Genomic DNA, 18,772 nt, shown 5'->3' on the forward strand with positions numbered 1-18,772 from the left:
CTGACATGACAGATTTGACTAAGACGTCGGGTATGATAGCCACATATTTGAAGAAGTACTTGGAAGTCAAGTAGAACATCCTTTTCTGATTGTGTGTGCCAGGAGATGCTAGACCTGCATGTCTGAATCCCAGCTCACACCCATGCAGTCAGTAGAGACTTGAGTCTGGCTTAGCTGCTGGTACATAGGAGTCTGCCTTGTGGTGAGACCAACAAACCCCAAAGCTCCATGTGCTCCAGATTAAAATTCCATTTTCTGTTACAGAAGTTTACAAACTCATTCTGCAGGTGAACACACACACAAGTGCCTACATTTAAATAACTGAATCTGCAAGGTCATTCTATAGCTAGCAGAGAAAAACAGGCACTACTCCACAGCAACTATCTGATCTCCATTAGATTATAAAGCAGCTCTAAAGTGAATCATTTTTCAAGAAGTACTTTATGGGAAATTTTTCTCAGTTAAAAAAAAATTAACAAATGTTCAGTGCAGTTATTTTCAATATGGACCCATTTAAGTAATATGCTTAAATGTTCCATACAATATTTGAAGGCTTTTCTTTTGTTTTCAATTTCCTTTTCATAAGTGGACATATACCTCCAGAAATGTTAGAAATGGCTTTCATTTCTGTGCACATGTGTCTTTTACCTCTCCCAGTATCTGTAAGGAAGAAAAAACATATTTTCACTAGCAATGGGCTGGTACTGTGAGGGGGAAGTCCTTGAGGAAGACTGAAGTGCAAAAACACTATGGCTCACAAAAATGTTTCCATCTAGATGTGAGTGAATATCCCATTTGTCTGCTCCTTTTCTCCTGAAATATAAAATTCTTTACTGCATCTGAATGCTCTAGATCACAATTAGCATTAAAAACAAAGGGTATCCAAAGCTGGATTTTCTTTTGTGCCTTTCCCTGAAATCTGTTCCCTCATCCCTCTTTCTCATTTTTCCCCAAACTATATCCTACCTAATGGAGCCTCACCTTTTTTCAAACACTGCCTGCAGAAATATGTTTCACACAGAATATGAACAGGAGCCAAGTGCAGGTATCTTCCCCCTTGATACAAACAACAGCGTAAAGACAAAATTTGTGTTTTACAGTGCCTGTACATCTCACAGCTGTAGCATGACAAGGTGGAGCTCCCCATTCCCTAGAGCTTACACCACCACTGGAATGACACAAAACTGTTTATAATTTTTCATCACTGCAGATGACTGGTGCCTGAGTGTTGTTTTAGTTTCTCTCCCTTAGTCACTGTCACACAAGCTCACACTCGTGGCACTGGGTTCTGGTTTAACTAATCCGCCTGGACCATTTTGCCAGGTTTCCTCCACACCAACACTCCTCCATGCAGAGGTCCTCACCCCTCAAAATGCTAAGGTGAGCTGAATTGACTCCTGTTGTTGTGGGTACACACTTAAACAGAAAATTACAAGACTTTCTTGTCAATATACTTGTGTTTCCTGTCTTGGCTGCAACCCAGAAAACCAGATATATGAGAAAATGGAAAAAATATTGTGTTTAGGTAGAAGCAAGGATTACTTTTCTTTATCTTAAAAAATAATCTTTATTCTCACATTTTAATTTATTTTCAAAATGTCATATTTACTGGAATTTAGCTTGTTTTTTCCTGAGGACAGAACACAGATGAGGAGCAATGAGATTTGGAGCACCACAGTACTTAGGAGCCACCTTCCTGAACCAGTATCCATTTGTGCTGGTAATGCAGAAACAATTTCAACACACCTCATGTCAAGAGCTAAGGAGCAATGTAGCCAGCTCTATTTCATCTGCTGTTTTAGCCACTCCACAAAGTCACACAGTAAAAGTCTTGGAAGGTAATTGCCAAATTTCAATAATTTTAGTAGTTGTAAAGAAACTGAGGGTAACAAACAGATTGCCAATCTGTGCTGCAAAGGTGAACACCCATCTAAAGAGCCATACCTTGTTTCATGGCACAGACTATGCACTATAGCAGCTGGCATTAACACATGGAAATTAATAGATAACCAGACTGATTAAATTCAACTAGGACTTTTCTGCTTTGATTTACCCCAAGAAAATTAAGTGTGACCCATCACCTTTTATAGGAGCTTTTTTTCAATATGACCATCTGGTAATCTGAGTAAAAGGTAGACAACTACAGTATTTATCAGTTCTCAACCTCAGAGTTGCAGAGGATGTAAAGAAAGCAGAGCAGAAGACAGAGTAGACAATCTGAAAATCCTCCTGTGCTGGAGACATTTGTGTCAATGATCAGAGAAGCTTCTTGACTTCATGTAAAACCAAGGTGACAAAACCAGATGGGGCTCCATGAAGATTCATCTAAAAAATACAATATCCTGGGAGAAGAAGCCCTGCCAAACAATCTGTAAATTATAGTAACTTTATTTACCATTTTCACTCCAGTGATCTGTGTCATCATTCCTAAACTGTCCTCTGCTGGAGCATTTGCTACTAATTTTATGTCTTCTTAATAATGAGAACTTTAATCATATTTTTAGTCACATTTTCCTTTTGGGTACCAGCCTTGAAGAAACTATTTCACCCTGGTCTCAGGAGAATAAGTTTCTTCAGATTCATTAATTTAATGTCTTGTAGCAGAAATTTTTTTTTGTAATTTTTGTAATTTCTTCTTTTCTCATTGACAATTTCTGTGTTTCTATGGTAGTAACACCTTCTATTGCATAAATCCTTCTTTAAAATTCCTTACTCTGGATTTTTATATATAAAAATTATAGTAGAGCCCACTGGATATTTCCTTTTCCTATGGGAGTCTGCTGTTTTTACTAAACTGATGTTGAATAAGGGCAAGAGCAAGAACAAACTGCTTAAACTTAGTCCCAAACAACACATTATGGAATTCACTAAATTCACTCTGGAGAAGGTGAATACTGGAGAAGGTTTTACTACTACATAACAGATCTCATTTTCCCTCCAGAAATCCAGTGTTCTTTATTACAGTAGGAAGAATAGGGTGCAGAAAAATTAACAGGAACAATCAAAGACTCAACATAAGATACAGGGAAAAAATATTTTTTCATCTAATATTGACATGAGAACCTTACCTTGTCAAAGGACTGTACTGGGTGAGAAACATAGGTCTCAGAGTGAGAAGAGCAGTTAATGATAGAGGTAACTCAAAACATATGATCCTTTACAAAATGTTTATGAATATTATTGCATCTGAAACCTAGAAGAACTGTTGTGATTATCTGATCTGACATTTGCATATCAAGGGAGCAGGTCTTCTCCTTGTAATTTCTGCAGTGATTCCACAGTGTCTGTCTGAATAAAAGCTCTTATTAAAAAGGCACATACTCTTCACTTAAAAATAATCCTAGTGATAACTGTCACAATTTACATAATATTAGCTCCATGTTTACTTACTCTCACTGTTCCTGTTTGCAGTTTGTTTCTCATTTATTCATCAATCTTTTAATTTTAGGGAAGTTTCTTACATTTAGCTTTCTTCACATCACTGTGATCATATCAGGACAATTTTTATGATGAAATTTCATCTTCCTCATGAAAACACTGGCAGATGCAATAAAATCCTTATGAGACAGAGGATCATCATTGTAGCTCTTCCAGTTCCATCATTTCTGTTAATCTCCTCTATAAAGCATATATGCACTAATGGGACTCAGTGCTATGGCAGGCATGTTACTTACTGTATTTGCAGAATACCATTCCCTGTCCCTGCCAAACCTTCTCTAGTCTTATCCAAGGACTTTTTCTTCTTTTGTAGCATCATGGTAAAATCATATTCAGTCAGGTCTTTACCTGAGTCTTGAAGACTTTTCTTAACTTCCAGAGCATTGTCTGACATACTGTAAACTTGGCATGGGGCTTTCCTTTCCAGATGTGATGTTTTATTTGGCAGTATCAAAAGCAATATTCTCAGTGCTTCTCAGCCAAAAAATTCACATTGATCTGTGTTATTTATTTATCCTATTAATAACTTCTTTAGTAGTCTTTGTGAGATATATATGTCTTACCAGCATTTATTTTATACTTTCTTTCATATTGCTGACAGGAGTATTAAATAACAATTGGCCTACAAATGCATCACAGGATGATGAATCCCCTCACAAAACACTTTGAGATCTATCAGTAAACCAGTCTTCAGTTTAATTTAGAATACTATATTATGCTAATCATTCTTTTCTTCTTGACAGTTTCCATACTTCTGTATAATGTCTACATCATTTTTTCCTTCTTTTGTGGCTGGACAAACCTATAAATACCTTCCATTTGAAAGCCATGAGTCTAAAAATACAGTGAAATGGAGCTGAATACTCTAGGATACAATGAACATTGTTATTTTGCTAAAAGGGTGGGGAGATGGAGCATGTGTCTAAAATGTATTTGAACATTTTCTCAAAACTTCCTGATTTAGAAAAGAAAACTCTGAGGAACTTGTGAAATATCCAGATGTCCAACCTACTTAACGTAAGATTCCGGTTTGTATCTTCATGGTTATTTTAGAGGAGGTACCTATGAAGCTGGGGAGATCCTGCCTAAGTCAGAAGCTGGATTCCTCTCTTAAGATTGGATACATAGACTAAAAGTGTTGTCCTGGATCCCTGTGCAAGTAAAGATGTGCACCTTCAGATCATTTTACATAACCTAGTTCAGAAAATCATAGAATGAGATTGTCTTCTGGAGGCAACTGTGTCTCTCTGTAGAAGTCTCGATAATTAGCTCTTATTAAACAACTAATTTTTTATAAAAATTGGTATGAATACAGATGTAGGTGCTTAAACCTTGACAACTCCTGCTATAGCTTTGCAAAAGATACAACCTCCTTCCAGTATCACATAGAGAAGATCAGTGGGTACTCACAGCCTTCAGCAACCACTTCACTAAAATATGTACACAAGTGAGACACCTGCATTAGACATATTACTTTTATCAGGTATTGTTGCAATATGATTAAATAGATTTCTAAATTAACATGTTCTATTTTCCATAAAATCTTATTAATTATGTCATTTTTACTATCTCCTATTATTTTCTATGTTGGCTTTACCCCAGTTTTGCCAAAGAACAGTGACTTCTCTCTCATTACTAATCCACAGCAGCATGTTTTACTATTTCTGAAAGATTCTTGCAGCTCCTCAGTGCTGCAAGAATTGCAAGTGAAAGAAAAACAGTCTATTCATTCAGACTCCTTTGGCACCCAACGATGCCAGTCCTGCTGATTTCAGAAAAATATTTAACTTCCATTGTTTATGTTTATGGTCCTCCCTATCTGCTGGCTCAATAGAAAGTATTTTCTTAATACTTTATCATAGGAGTACATCATCCTGCTTTTCTTCAGGAACAGATAAATAAAAATATTTGTTGAACATTTCCCTTTCAATGTTGTGATTACTACCCTTATCTCAAGTTGCACTGATACAGTTGTTGAACTATTGTTTGTTCCTGACACATTTAAGAAATTATTTTCTGAATTTCCCTGATTTGTTGTCCGCCTTTCCAGTGATAGTTATTATTATTTATTAATATCAGCTTAAACATCTTATCATAACTTGTCCTTAAAACTAGAATATTATAATCTCTGTGATCCAAATATCTTAAGGCTTTTTTTTTTTGCTTTTTGTCATGGCTACAACATATCAGAGGATTGCCTTTCTATTCACCATACTGAATCAGAATTTTGTAAAATTCCTACTGTTTCTTTCTCTTAAAGCAGATTTTGCTGTTAGAACAAGCTGACTCAATGTTGAGAAGCACAGTCAGTCAGCAGTCTGTGTCACAGTTTTTTCCTTCCAGTTTATCACAGCTGCTCACATGTCAGTCAAGACCACTTGTTATGAATAGATTTGATGCCTGCAGAGATTAACAAATTGAGGCCCCATGATGCAAGACTGAGACCAAGTGGAAGAATATAACACATGGAAGGCAGGTTTTGGTGAGCAATAATAGCCCTGACTGCTCTATCCAGATGTTTGTGGGCCCTAGATATGTCAAACTCCTTCATATTTCTCCATATCACATTGACAAACAGAGAAAGCAAAACACTGTGAGAAAGGCTAGTCCCATATGCCCATACCTTTTTTAAACCAGATAAAGCCAGGAATAGATTTACCATTCATTTTCTGATTCAAATATAAAAGATTCTACCATTCTTTTCACTCTGTAGGAGTACATGAGAGTCTGACTTCCAAATTCCAAAGGCAAAAGAAATGTACATGCATTCTCATAAGACTAAATTATAAACAACTTCTAACCCCCACCTAAAAAGTTGCTTGTCCTCCACCCTTATTCCTGTATAAAAATCATATGACATTTTGAGCACGTTAGTAGGTAATCAAAGTGAGAGCATGGAATACAGTGTAGGTATATTATAAAGAAAGGATAATTAGGAGGTTTATCATAGTTTTAAAACTTCTTAAAAAACCCCAAACAAACAATTCTTTTGTAGCCATCATCATTTTTAAGTTTAAAATATACTAAGAAAACAAATTAGTCTCACCCATAGCTGAGATGAGTAGCTCACACTTCTTTCAGTTAATGGAGACAGACACCTCTAGAAGAGTAATGCTAATTATTCTTAAAGAGAACTCAAAGATCATATTTGCCTCCAGTATATTTAGAAAGAGAGTTTAGGGTAACTCATTCAGAAAGACGCATCTATTTACAGACACCTTCAGCACTAGCTGAGATGAACCTTAACTTATCTTTTCAACTCTTCATCACTCATTCTATTTGTTTCCCTCTTTTCCCCATTATTTGCTATGCTCTGGATAACCCACATTTCAAAACAACACAGCTACACAGCTGACCTTCAGTCTCCACTCCATGTAGTTCTCTACCATTCCACAGCTTTCGCCAAGGTCTTGTAGCCTTCACATCATCCCTCCTCCAAAGCATGAGTGAGTTTCACCACACACAGGGCTGTGGAGAGGAGAAGGACATTAAATAGCTGTGACTCTATTAGCAGGGCTCCTGTTGCACAGATAAATTTTTTCCCATATACATTGCAACTATGGTGTGAACTATAAACCACTGTACAAGCAATATATTCTACCAATTGCACCCTGTTAAGTAAAAGAGGTAAAGAGAGAATTTCTCCATCCAGTTAGCAAAACTTTGCATTCATTATGGACTCAAAAGCATGAAAAATTGAACCCTCACCAAAATATTTGATCAAGGTTTGTTTAGGTTGCACACAGGAACAAATTGTCAAGGATACTTCCACAGCTGCTATCACTACTTATTGATCATTACTTGGATTAATAACCTTCTTTTTAGCTTTTAATTTTGCTGTTTTATTTGATTATAAAAGTATCCGAAGGTGAGATGCACTAATCTTGACTAAAATTGCCTCACTTCCTCCTATAAAAATCCTCTATTGCTGAATTTTATCACACCAGCCAGTGTTTTCCATGCTAAGAGTATCCATACAGTTGCATATCGAATGGAGGGAGAGGAAGAAGGGCTGGACAAAGATGAAAGGGAGGAAGTCTGGGATAGAACTATATATCAATTTCCTTGAGTGACAGTAAGAGAAAAAATAAATTAAAATAAATTATTTTCCCAGGTCAATATGTTTGTACAATTGACTTCTTGATACAGGTCTTTGCTTCTGTACTTTAAAGCACAGTCTGGGAGTTTGCACGAGAAGGAGAGACCAAAGTTTACAAATCTGCCTTCCCTATAAGATTATGGCAATGCTGAGCCTTTCTAAAATGTCCATAGTCATACACTATTTTTTAGAAAACATGGAAGAAAAACACTGTAAGGGTCTACTCTAGTCTTTGTGTACTGCTCCACATAGTCTAGGACTTCAGGTAAAAGCAGGGATGGTCCTGGAAACAATACTGATCTGCTGGTGCTGATGTGAGCCTCTGCAGGGAAGCAGTCTGTGCATAAACTCCTGCTTTTCACCCATCACTTCCACACTGAAACCCAAGCAACGTGCAGCTGAAGATGAAAATCTGTTTATCATCATCATGGCCAGGCTTTGCGAACGAAGATTTGGGAAGAGTTCTACCCATGTGGGTGTGTCCTTCAAGCCCGTGCAGTGGATTTTTTAGGTGAGGCACAGCGTGTGAGGAACTGGCCCCACCCTTTACCTCCTAAAGTTCATCTGCCACAGCTGAGTGAGCTTGGACAGTGACAGTGACAGGAAAGTCCTCAAACTAGAACCTACAGCCCCCGGTATTCCCAGAAGGTCTCCCATCCAAGTACTAACCAGGCCTGACCCTTCTTAGCTTCCAAGATCTGACGGGATCGGACGTCAGGGAGGTATTTAACACAATGGCGTGATAGGATTAGACAAGGAGGTGATGAGTTAGGACTGGCTGGAGGTATATTAAAATAGAGAAATGTTTCTGCCCAGCGAAAACTAAACAAAAAGTATTGATTTTGGTAGTAAACACATGGAAACCTTCTGATACAGGCACATACTACCTCCATTACTTCCAAGGAGACTTTTTTGCAGTCAAGGGAGATATAAGAAAGAGGGAGAGAGATTTTTTACCTGGGCCTGTAGTGACAGGACAAGGGACGATGGCTGTAAACTGAAAGAGAGTAGACATAGATTTGGTACAATGAAGGAATTTATTTAGAACGAGGGTGATGAGATGCTGGAACAGGTTGCCCAGAGAAATTCTGGATACCTCATCACAAGAAATATTCAAGATTGGTTTGGATGTGGCTTTGAACAATCTGATCTAGTTGAAGATGTAACTGCCCGTGGTGGTAGTGTTGGACTAGATGATCTTTAAAGGTCCCTTCCAATCCAAACTATTCTATGGTTCTGTAATTTTATGTCTGGTCTAAATGATAACTACCCTGGTAGACCTATAGGTAGTAGTAGATTTACCAGCTTGACCTATGTTGCACAACTGTATGCCTCAGACCTTACAGTGACCAACAGGGCAGTTTTGGGATCTCTATTTCAGGTTGCCTATTCCACCTCAATTAGCTGCTCTGCATATATGTCTGTTGACAGGGTCTTGAATTACATGATTTCATAACTTATTTTCCATTCAGTGGGTGAGTCAGCAGTGTAAATGAGGCAATATTTTCTTTTTCCTCTCAGCATTCATGGTGCAGTTTTAAGCCCCACTTACTGGGAATCATCCAAACCTTACATAGACGATAGAGTCCCTTATTATCTCATGAGTGTTTCTACTGGCATGCCTTCACCATACAATGAAGGGTGGTGTTAAGAGTCTTTGGAGAGTGCTACCTGGGCCAGCTCTTGAACCAGAAGCTGTGTTGTCTCATCAGCAGAGTGGTGCAACTGAATTAATAAACTTCTTTGGAGACAGAGCTCACTAGTATGGGTGCACAATTCTATCAACATGGCTGTTTTACTTTTGATACCTGCATGGCTATCCATGGTAGGGACATTTTGGAAATCTTATGTCTAGCTGGACCAGCTTTGCATCATATCCTGTTGTAGAGTAAATATGCCTAATGATACTCATTACCACAATACAAAGACTTAAATATGCACAGGGGCACAGGATTTTCAAGCCTGCATTGTGCCATTTCACCATTAGTTAACCTTATTTTTAGAAACACTGGCTAATTCTTTGCATTTTTATCTTCATACAAATGAATCTAAATGCATTTCCCTTCAGAAAAAATGAAATTAATTTAGAAAGTCTAACCTAAGACATTCTGAAGAGTAAGTAAAAAGCATTTTCAGAATTGTTCAAGCAAAATCTCAAGTTGTTACGATTTCACTAAAAATATATATATTTACTTTTTTTACTTGGTTTAGCTTTCAAAAATTTCAGTGGTATTATTTTCTCTCTTAAAGAAGTTGAGGTTCTGAGGACTAGAGTGAGTGATGCTAACTTCAAGTCATATATGAAGACATCAATCACTACAGAGAATGTCTGTACTTTGCACATTATATTTATATGGCAGATAAAGTGTGAATGATAGACTGTGCCCATTCCATATACTACCAAAACACGTTAGAGCTTTTCTATAAGAGACGCAAATTAGTCATGAGCCAGAAGGTTTGAGAAACACAAAGAGGTAAATTACAAAGCAATGTGCAGGGATTTAGCTGCATGACTCCCATTAACATCAGTGGGATTTAACTGTGTGACTCCCTGTGCACCACTTTGCAAATTTACCCAAAATTGACTAGCGTGGTAATTCCTAGACAGCATGCAGTGGGGAAGTGGCTGCTTCTGTAAACACAAGAGACTGTTGAGTCTCAAACGTCTCCATGCTGCACTCAACAAAGGACAAGCATTCAAAGAAACATTTTACTGCCTACATCACAGGAGAACTGGAAATAAAGACACAAGCTCAGAACTCATGCTTCATAGGGGACTTCAGTTCCAGAAATGCTATTTAGGAAAAAAAAACCACTCTTTAACTGATCCCTAATACTGTCAGATTCCTAACCTTCTGAGCCTAAAAAAATCCAATCCTTTGGTACCACATTGGAACTGAAGCAGCAAATGTGAGTAATCCCTTAGTTCCTGTACTAAAATGGGCTGAGAAAACATATAATTATAGACATAAAATGGTTTTGATTGGAAGAGACCTTAAAGATCATCTAGTTAATTTCAGTATTCTCTTTGCTACTCTTTCTCATGAAAAACTATTTCTTTATTTGATCACAAAAAGTTTTATTTGTGATCTGCTAGAAAAGGTTTATTCATTTGTTTCCCTCCTCTCTCATAAATCTTCTCCCATTCTTTCATTATTAGGTAGCTAAAGGTTTCATCATTATGTACCTAGCTCATCTTTTATTGTTACTGCATTCTAGCTACAACAGTTATATTCCTGTCTGAATAACAGTACAGACCTTGTTTGCATTGTGTATTTCCCAAAGCAGAGCACACAATTCAAATAAAGGCAAGAAACACAGTATTTGGGATAGCAGAATATTAGCATGCAGGTGCTGCTCATTTGAGATTTGAGAGGGATGGACATAGTAGATGGAAAATTTGGGGAAAATGTTAGAAGTCATGTTAGAAATAAAAGTTATGTATCTCTTTCCTAACTGAGCCATTATTTTTAGATTTTCAGAGCTACTTGTGGTTTTCTATTCTATAAAACCAAAACGCTGATCCTCAATAGGTATCAATCTGATCAAAGTCAATTTGGAGATAGTACTGTTCTTGGAGAGGCAGTACAATGTAGTAACTCTATTGTATTAACACAACAGCAAAGGAAAGCAAAGAGGAGCAAAGTTAAGCTACTCCAATTGCATTATTTTTTCTGGTAAGTTATTGTTATGTTCTGTTTATATTATACTGCTTCCCAAGAGTTACAGTAAGAATCTGACCCATCTCTTGGATGCAACATTAAGATAGGTGAAGCCTAAAAGCCCAAAAGAAGGGGTTAGAATGGTGTGAAAGAACATACAGATATAAAAAGCCGCAGACACTGAAACACACACAAGCTGTATCTAAGCATTCATCATTACTAGCCTGTTGCACTCCACTGTATGATCCACAGTTTCATCAGAAAGACCCAATTTCCCCTTATACGGGATTTAATAGTTCTTCAGTATTCTCAGAGTTAAAATATGGAGCTCATGTCCACTGGAATGAATGAAAAAAGTCAATAAAGGACAGTCCTATATGACATCAGCTTCCTTCCATACTCTTCATTCAGTCTTTTTTTTGAGCCTGGGGGAAGATCAGCAGGTATCTATTTCCACCCTACATTATCTAAGGATTCTCATTTTCATCTTTCCATTTCAGGAGTAAGTAATACTTCTGTATCACTTAGCTCCTCTATTAGCACTGAATCTCCTGAGCCCCTTTAAAGTGGATTCTCAGATTAAAATCAGCTATCCTCACAGTCTCTTCATTCAAAATGCACTGAAAAGCACTGAGAGGGAACCGTATGTTGGATAATTATCCTGATATCTCAGCACAGTGAAAGGATACACACATCCCTTTCATGTCTGTGTCATTCTAAGGGGTTAACAGTTCAAATCTGCTCACTCCGATTCAGATACTAAAAGCAAACCTATCCCTGACTTGCCATTTTTCAAAAATACAAAAAAACAGTATACTTTTATTAGTATAGCATCACTGAGAAAAAAACATGTAGAAACAAAACCAATTCACCCTCACTCAAAGTACTACTCCAGTTGAAAGAATATTCCTTTTTACCCAAGCATATTCCTTCCCCACTGAAAACATTCAAGTGTTACTGAAATGACCAGTAAAAACCTCTGCAGTCTCTTCTGCTGATGAACTGGTAGATTAGAAGGAAAAACACAAAAATGTGATTCCATAAGATTAAAAAGTATAAATATAAAAATAACCTACTTAGTTGAAAGTAGTTTTCAAAATAATTACTTGCTATACCTAAACAATTAACCTATTATATTGAAAGAGTGATTCTTCAGCCATCCTATGATCCTTGAGAACTTGGCCTCTGACTTCTCAACACTTGGGGCTACAGACTATGTAGAAAATCCTATGAAAGTGCCATCAATCAAAACATCTTGTGTTTAACTGTCTGCAATCAAGAGGCCTCCTGAATTTCAGATGTGCTCAGCCGTGTAATTGATGAACAAAGTCTATATTCATTTCAAATTTCCCCTCTCTTCTTTCTTGTGACTGCACCTTTCATGTTTAAGAAATACTCCCACCTAAACCTGGCCACAGAAGAAAGTCACACAGAAAAATCAGTTTACTGTACCATCAGATTGATGTTATGTTTTGCATAGTAGAGAACTTTTGCTGCTTGCCCTAGAGCTTGGTGACAGTGAATACTTTCTCATTGCCTGATCAGCAGCAGGTATAAGAGAAACTGGCTTCCTACCAGCTTCTTCTTTTTTATTTCCTTCCTCTTTCCCCATTCCCTTCCCACTGTCTATTGTTACAAGGAATTGAGTAGTTTCCAAAAAAACAACCTGAGACATCTCCAGCAAGAACTGAACTCAAGCATGGGTGAGAGCTCACAAGGACACATCAAGTTGCAGGCCTGCTGCAGGAAGAAGATGATGGGGAGCCTTACCTGTATCAGTAGGAGACAGCCCAGCCACTTGACACCTGGATTTTAATATGGTGATACAACAGTCTTCTGACTTACAGAAATATAAACTGAATATGTAATTAACTATTTTATGGGCTGGGATCAGAAATAAATATAGGCTGAGATACATTTTAAAACATCACTGTTCCTAAATCTCCAGACCCAAGGCTTATTTCTCAGTCAAAGCCATTGGCACCTAGAAACTACATATACCTTTTAAATGTAATTTGGTAAAGCAGCACTGAATGTCTACATCCAGCCACAAAAAAGATACAGTATGACAACTATCAGCCCATCCTTGAACTCTTTATCTAGTAAATTAGTTGAATTCTTCACATGATATATCTGCTTTCAAAGGTGAAAAAGTTCAGTCAATTATAAAACTATGAAAATATTTTATCTTTTCCCTGGTAAGACTACCACAAAGTATTGTACCTTGTCTGGCACTTGTTTTGAGACATAGGGACTTGTTGAATAGAAATTCAAGTAAAATATTTTAAATTCATTAATGTAGAAATTTCAGATAAGAACAAGAATTAAGGATAAAAACATATGTCACTCTTGTCAATAGGCTCAAATCCTGCACTCTGGTTCTACATATCCTTTTGTCATAGCTGTGCTGATCTCTCAGCAAGAACTTAGAAAACTCTTTATTTTCAGTTCTTGGAGGCTTTCAGTAGCATAATGAAAACTCCAAAACAAGGATTTCTGTACCTACTTTCTAAAAACTTATTGGGCAAAAATCTTTCAGTAGCAGGAAATAACTGTCAACTGATAGCAAATAATCAAAATGCCTACTGTTCTGGTCACAGAAATTACTGTGGTATTTATCAGGTAGGAGAAAAAGAACTCGTAACTATGCCAAAAAGAGTTGATAAAGTCTGATGGAGCTCACACTGTATGCATAGCTTTTATTTTCCTGGAAAACTTACAATCAGATAAAATATATTCATTGGCTTTAAATCTCATAGAAAGCTATCCAAGACAGTCATTGTAAATCTATCATTCAGTGATGTCTCCTATATTTTACTTAGTCTTTGATTTTCATTTCTATATACAGCTTCAGGTGGAGACATTTTGGCTAGTGTTAATGTGATAACATTAATAGGCTTCTTGCACCATTTTTAACTGCCTAACAGAATAATTTACTACTTACCTTCAGGAAATTATACCACAAAGTAGTAGGTTACCATCCACCAAAGCTTTGCACAGGCATTTGGATTTCTCAAATCATGGGCTGAGTATCCAAAGCAAGGAAAAAGACAACAACCTAGCTGCTTGAAACAAGAGAACCTTCATTGTTAGGGTGAGGTTGAAATTACCAACACTGACATCACAGATCTCTTCTCTCTTTGTGAATTTTGATCCAAAGAAATAACAAAGAGGGTATGGTAGGAAGATAAACCAGAAAGGAACTTGTCTGACTGACACTCATGGTAATAAAATTATTAATAATAATACTCTCAGCATGTTGACAGATACTTGTAATATTCTGTGCCCTGTATGCTACCTTCAGCATAAATATGGGCCAAAAGCTATAAGATACAGTGTATTGGTATTTATAATATTATAATATTTATGTTCTGTGCTGCTGATGGAAATTTTGAGCTGCCTCCACTGCTTGGAGACAAGCTTTGACAAATGCAAGTCATAGCGGTACACAGAAGTGCTGCCACTGAGCTTGGAATTTTTCTAACACAGATTCTGACAGCTTCAAAGACACACCAGTCATTCATGGAGAAAGCAAGCCATCTGTGCTGTGCACCATACTGGGGCTGGTCTGTAAAGTTTCCTTCCATCAGCTATCTCAGTACTCTACAAGTTATAAACCAGTCTCTAGAAAGACTAATTTCCTTGCCAGGGTTACATCTCCAAGCTTTATAATGGAGAGCTGAGACCTGTCATGTTTTGCAGTTGCTAATTTGTGACTCTCCTGGGTATGTTGTAGTAATTCCTCCATCTCTTAGCACTCCTGACTTAAGCAAATGTTCGGTTCTACTCCCCACAGGAGTTATGCCTTAGAAAAGAGGCCTCAGTAGGTCCCAGAAGAAAAAAACAGCCTAGCAATGAAGTAAATCCCACCGTAGTGAAAAGGCTACATTCCTCCCACACCAAAACTAACTCAGCTGAAGACTACTGTAGTGTGCATTGCACTTGAGGGGGTTTCATGTGTGAACTTTGACAATTGGCCTCACAGTGGTCAGAAATATGTTTTGAGATGTCAGCTGTATCAAGCAACAGATCTATGTGAAATTGTGGCTGGAACTGTAAAGTAGATAAGAATGTCCTTGAACTTGGTTAACTTCTGAAATTGTTATTCATTCCAAACAAGTCCAGATGTTTTTATTGCTCCAGAACTATTGTAATATGCACATTTTGAAAATTTTTCAATTAGGGGAAAATTTGAACTAGACAATGGGCTTTTCCATTTCAAGATGTTACATCTTCTGCTGGTACTTCTGGTCTCTCAAATGAATAAATCCTCAGCATATTTATATCTAAGAGAGAAGACAACCATAGGACTACCAAATTTTAAGTTTATTTTTAGTCAACAGTTTTCAAAGCACATTTTTACTAAGGTAGATTAAAAAAAATCAAAATAAATTTAAGGAAAATTAATTGTATTTTAATTAACTTAATTCTTCTTTTACAAATAGCTATGGTATAGATAAAAGTTATGGATTTATTTTCTAATTATAACATTGAAGACAGATTTTTTGTCAATTCTAGAGAAATATTGAAAAGTTTACGCAAACAGAATTTCAGTGAAATATTCACTGTTTATTATACCCTTTTATCTCAACAGATTACAAGCAGACGACTAATACAGCCAAAAAGAATCTTAAAAACCACAAATTCGCATCTCAAATCTAAGAGTGTCCTTTGGAAGGAATGGTTCTTGTAATAGTCTCTAACAGCAGCAGTTGGCACAGATTGTAACAATATGCAGTAGCTTATTTTACACAATTTTGAATGAAAAGACAGCACTCTCAGACTCCCTGACTCTGAGTGATTACTTGTGGGTTCAGGTTAAAGCTGTCTGGTCCTCTAATAACTACCAAGAGCTTACAAAGAGCTAGAAAATTATTCTAGCTTGTGCTACCATTAACTCCATGTCAGGATATGAGTAAGACAGAAATATTGGGGAAAAAAAAGGGAGGTGAGTTGGATCAGGCAAAAGAAAAAGCCCTGGAGAAACTAAGACAAATGAACACTTAAGCCAAAGTTTTAAATTTTGTTCTCATTTAAATCAACGCCTCTTAGCAAAAGACTCACCAGGATATTGATATAAAATACAAACACATTAAGAACAAGCTCACAGTATATTCCAGCATTAGTCTTTCATGCACTTAAAGATTAGACAAGGAAAACTTTAAAGTCCCCCTTTAAAAAAAGCTATGAAGTGCCTATAAAATCCCTGATTTCCACACATACAGTCAGAGCTGGTTGCAGTGTTGCAGGTGAGAAATATTTGGTCTGAGTGTTGTTCTGTTGTGAGTTTTTTCCCAAATGCTTTTTTCTTTTTCTATATTAGTAAGATAACTTTAAAAAACAAATTTAAATAAAAAACAAAAAAAAAAAAAAAACAAAAAGGCTTTTAAAGAGCACATTTTGGTTAGAACTATTTACCAGTTTGTCCAGAAGGAAACTCCATTGAAGAGTTGGTGACTGTAGAACTGGTTTTTTCCACATACTCAGTTGGTTCTTTTATTCCCCTGCTTTTCCAGTATATTTACCAAGAACCCTGTTGCAATAGACTTTTTATTCTTAAAAATCCTGAGGAAAATGGCAGATACTCATTCAAGCTTTCTCCAAGACTTTACTTTCTTCTCTTTTCCTTGTATTTCTTAATTTAAAATACATATTTATCATGAGAAAAGTTAAAGAAGTTATATCACAGCTCATGCAACAAGTTTGAACTTCATGGCAAATGCTTTTTATCATGGCACTAAAGGCACTTGTTAGAGGTTAAGGAAGTAATTTTTATCTCTGCTGGGTCCCTATAACAGAGATTCTTTGAAGAATTGGAAGGCAGCTGACCACCATTCCAACTGTGTATGACAGCCCAACTATTCCAGGAAAGAAGATAAAACAAGAAATGTCTTCCTTTAGAAACTGCTCCCAGGGAAAAAAAAAAAAAAAAAAAAAAAAAGAATGGCTATTGTCTTCAGACAGGAGCAAAGATTTGGCTTAAGATAGGTAGAATGCTGCCTATTACACTCACAAGGAATAGTGACTGTTCAAAACCACCTACATGTCTATAGTCATTATCTACATAGTATCAAATGATGCAACATTAATTTTTTGCAAGTTCTTTTCTCAAGGAACCAAGGAGTCTGACTCAGTAAATTACTATTCAATTAAATCAGTCAAAATCACAATCACTGAGTGTTGAATGAGAGCTGGCTACGATCTTCTCCATATTTGATTTGCCTTTCCTTGCAATTTCCACTGTCATCTTTTTCATTCTTCTTAAAAAAGCTGATAAGAATGAAGCCCCACCTAAATTCATATTTTTGCATGCTTAGCTTTCCTAAGGAACAGGTCTGAAGCAAACTCTCCACATCAGCAAGGTTTCAATCCTGCCAGTCTTTCTGAGGACAGACATTGTGACAGGAGGGTAGAGAACGAATTGTCTGCAAACCCACCCTGTCTGGATGGGGAGAGGCAGAAATGCTAAGAAAACATATGACCTGCAGTGATGAACGGGAGTACATGACATAAAGATAAGCTCAGTCAGTCGAGTACACAGATACTTGGGGCTGCAGGATTTGTTCAGCTGAGGTCAGACTCCTGTCCTTGTTTAAAATCACCCAAATGTCAATCCACTGAGAACAGACTAATACAGAGCATCAGAAAGTGATCTGCCCATGTGAGAAGACAAAAGAGCAGAATTCCTTGTAGGAATGGAGACCAGTCATTTAGTAAAACAGAAATGTTATAATTACCTGTCAAAACATGTAAATCTTTCTTTTTTTTAAGGGATCTAACACCTTTCCACACATACAGAAAGAGATTTAAAATAATGCTTCCAGTAACTGTTGGAGATCCACAGTACCAAGTATTGATCCACCTGTCCTCTGGCATTACAAAGCATCAGTTGCCTGAGCTGGTATCCACTTCTTTTTATCTCAAATCAGCAATACTATTTTCACTCCTTATAATTCTCCTCTATCAGCAGCACAGAAGTGAAGACATGAAGTATGCAAACAGCGAGACCATAAAGGGCATATTTATATAGTGATTCTATTGAGCAAGTCTTGAACACATGACAAACTTTTATCACCTGCTCTGTCATTACTGGCCCTATGTGCATTCTTGAAAGAGAAGACATAATGAAGTTTACCATAGCTCCCAGCATGTTAAGCTCAAATAAATCACCCGACGTATGCTGAAACATTATACTGTGCAGACTGCTTAGGCAGCAGCATCCTCACCTGATGTATTAGTTAGGTAAGCCATATTAACTTCAGTATAAACCTTGAGTCTAGATCACATTGTGAAGAAACCTGTACTCTTACAGTATTTAACACTGTACCCACAAAGGCTTTGTACTGGCACATTTAACAATGGGAATCAGATTTCTTAGTCCCCAAAATACATTAAGCCTAATCGTGGAGCAATACATTACAGGTAGCAAATTGTAGCAGAACCTAGCTCACTTTAATAGATATACTGACCAAATATAGTATCATTGTAAGTCTGCTCCAAAGCCATCTTAAGTGAGATAGATTTGCTGTGGTACAGCAGGTGATAGTTTTCACACTGATGAACATCAGCCACT

General features: G+C 37.0%; 1 long non-coding RNA gene across 3 annotated transcripts in view; it reads right to left on the bottom strand.

Annotated features, from left to right (window-relative positions):
- The window catches only part of LOC139674476 (uncharacterized), a 204,013-nt gene that overhangs the window by 29,147 nt on the left and 156,094 nt on the right, over positions 1-18,772 (bottom strand). For 2 of the 3 annotated variants that reach the window (XR_011698298.1, XR_011698297.1), the window contains exon 7: positions 6,795-6,906. The exons of the other annotated variant lie outside the window; for it this stretch is intronic. This is a non-coding gene — a long non-coding RNA (uncharacterized lncRNA). The remainder of the gene's footprint in view (positions 1-6,794; positions 6,907-18,772) is intronic. 3 annotated transcript variants of the gene reach the window in all.

Source organism: Pithys albifrons, chromosome 7 (assembly GCF_047495875.1).
Source record: "Pithys albifrons albifrons isolate INPA30051 chromosome 7, PitAlb_v1, whole genome shotgun sequence".
NCBI classification, from domain to species: domain Eukaryota; kingdom Metazoa; phylum Chordata; class Aves; order Passeriformes; family Thamnophilidae; genus Pithys; species Pithys albifrons.